Source organism: Austrofundulus limnaeus, unplaced genomic scaffold (assembly GCF_001266775.1).
Source record: "Austrofundulus limnaeus strain Quisiro unplaced genomic scaffold, Austrofundulus_limnaeus-1.0 Scaffold45, whole genome shotgun sequence".
Taxonomy (NCBI): Eukaryota; Metazoa; Chordata; class Actinopteri; order Cyprinodontiformes; family Rivulidae; genus Austrofundulus; species Austrofundulus limnaeus.
This window is the reverse complement of record NW_013952447.1, coordinates 2006658-2009302: the sequence shown is the minus strand read 5'-3', so window position 1 is coordinate 2009302 and position 2645 is coordinate 2006658. Positions and strand designations below refer to the sequence as shown.

Sequence of the window (2645 nt, the reverse complement as noted above, 5' to 3'; positions counted from 1 at the left end):
GTCTTAGAGAGAGGCTTTTATACCAGAACACAGCCGCTGTGACGAAACCATGGAGAGCCGTTAACAGATTTGAACAAATACGCACAAAAACATCAAAATTAGCACAGAAACAGTACTATATAACATTTTAGACACATTCTAGACAGTTTATCAGCTAAAAAAAGTTAATTTTGGGGTAAGTTACTCTTTAAGATAACCATAAAATGAGGGACTTACAAATAAAAAACTACAAAGATGGCCGCCAGGAAAATATCTAATTTAACACTATTTATTCTTTAGAGGCCAGAGGTTCCAGAACATGGCCTACCATAGGGAACAAGTCCTCAGCACTGTTCCATCTCCCTCTTATTTATTATTTATTATTTTTGGCCTCGGTGGAGTCAGCACCCAGCGAACCCCGGTAGTCAATCTATTTATGGCTAGCTATTTGGAGACACGATCTCGAGCGGGGTCCAAACCTGCTTGGCAAGCAATGCGTAGGGAAATGAATTCTTTTTAACCCGACACTCTAAGCCCTAGGCCAGCAGACAGGCTGCCAAACGAACAGAGGAAATCGTCAAACTTCACTCTAGCCCAGGCATTCCAGTGCGTAGCCGGATTGCGTCATTGCGTCATCGAAGCGCAGCATCTTCCGGGCGTACTTCCGGGAATGGCGGAGCTGCTCCACTTGGGTGTTTCTCACGTGTGTTGGGTCACTCGCTGTGAAAAACATATCAATGGCTGCTAGAAAACATTCAATGCACAAGAGAGCCATATCTCACAGCTGGAGAGCTACTCACGCCGCTGAAACTTGAGACTCTTTGGCCTGGAGGAAAAAGAAAATCGAGATGAGAGAAAAGAGGTCATTAAAATCTGTCAAGCTTTAGCCAGATATGAAGGAATAACTTCCAGGCTCAGTCGACGTTGCACAACGCGTTGGAGCGAAGAAAAGCAGCGACACACGCCCCAGAGGTCTCATCATTCGTTTTGCCCTTTGATTTCATCGTGATGCTGTTTGGCGCTCTGCGAAACACTGCTTTCCTGCGAGAGAACAAACTGAAATTTGTTGAGGACCTGTCTGCTGAGGATCGAGAAAGGAGAAGAAAGGTTTTGCCTGGCAGTGGAAAAAGCAAGAAAAGAAAAAAAAAAGATTGTTTTTTTTTTGTCAAAGGACGTGCCTTTGTGGATAGAACTGAAATCTTCCCCTAACTTGACGATAAAATGCTGATTTTTTTTTTTTTTTTTTTTTTGCCAAATAGGGTACAGTTCCCACTGACTTTTGTTTACATTTGATATTGGTAAAATGGTAAATGGTACTGAACTTATAGAGCGTATATGACTCTTATATGTTGCCCTAAAGTTTACACAGTGCAGGCTGCACCTTTASTTCTCTTAAATGAAGGTATTTCCACTAACCTTAAAAAACTATTTGTAATGTTCGTACTGAATAAGGTTTTAAAATTTTATTCTCAGGTTGCTCCCTAATTTTATTTAGGTGATTTGTTGGTTGATTGAGAGCTTCCATTTGTATTGTTAGTCAAAGAAGACTTTAATTTTTATACGTTTACTTCCTGTTCTAACTCTTGTCTTTTGTTTTTTCTTTTTTGTTTAAGTTCTATGTCTTTATCTATTATTTCTTTAAATGTGAGAGGTCTCAGAAATCACTTAAAACGTAAAGCTTTACTTCTTCATTTTAAACAGCAAAACACAGATTTTTGCATTCTTCAAGAATCCCATTCTACTACACATAGTCTAGGAAGGTGGGGGTCCCATGCACCCGAAAGATATATTTTTTAACCTAACTTTTTGTACTCCTTAAGGTGTCTAGTGGATTGTGATGGCTCTTTCAGATTTTTTAGTGATCAGATACTCCATTAAATAGTTTATATAAATATAAAAGAAGACACTTTATATGTTCGGCACTTAATACAATGAAAGCAGAAACTAAATCTTTAAGATGAGCCCACTGAGCTGCAAGGAATCTACAGATGTTGTAGACCCACACTGTTTCTGTCACTTCCTTTCAGGCTGCGGCAGATGCCAGCTAAGCTGTTGCGATTTCCATCACAAGCTATAAAAGTCAAAGTTGCTGGCTTCAAGGCTCCCAGTGTCAGCTGGAATGAAGACGTGCTGCCCTACAGCCCCAAGTGGAGCATGAGGGCTGTGAAGGAAATGCTCGATCTATTGCACTGCAGCATGACAGCAGCTGTGGTAAGAAACAAGAACAAACCCCAGTTGGATTTTATTGTCCTTCAGTTTAACTAATTAAAGACARACTAGCTGCAACATTTTACAAGTGAATCTTAGATTTAAAAAAAGCTGAAAGTTAAAGGTCAAAGCTCCTGTGTGCATCTGTTTTTTTTAAAACACTGACTTTACATAAATTTTCTTCTCCAAGTCTCAAGAGCCAGAGCTGAACGTGAAGCTGTTTAACGAGGATGGAGAGCTGGTCCACCTGCCTCTAGTCAGCCAAGGTCTGGATGAACTCGACTGAAGCACAACAGGTACAAATGTTTGCTTTTATAAAACTAAGATTTTAGACTTTGTAAGGAACTACTGACAGCATCAAAAATAAAACAAATGTGATTTTTTTTCACCATGAAACTTTCCAAGAGTGCAAACAAACGGAATGTTATGGAAATATTTATTTAACAAAGACAGAAATA

General features: G+C 39.5%; 1 long non-coding RNA gene across 3 annotated transcripts in view; it reads left to right on the top strand.

Moving 5' to 3' along the window:
• The first annotated feature begins 243 nt into the window (after positions 1 to 243).
• The window catches only part of LOC106517193 (uncharacterized), a 2930-nt gene continuing 528 nt past the window's right edge, over positions 244 to 2645 (top strand). Inside the window, exons 1-2 of one of the 3 annotated variants that reach the window (XR_001310175.1) lie at positions 244 to 1239; positions 2007 to 2483. This is a non-coding gene — a long non-coding RNA (uncharacterized LOC106517193). Of the gene's footprint in view, positions 2484 to 2645 lie in introns of all 3 variants that reach the window. The other 2 variants (XR_001310174.1, XR_001310173.1) reach the window with 2 other exon arrangements.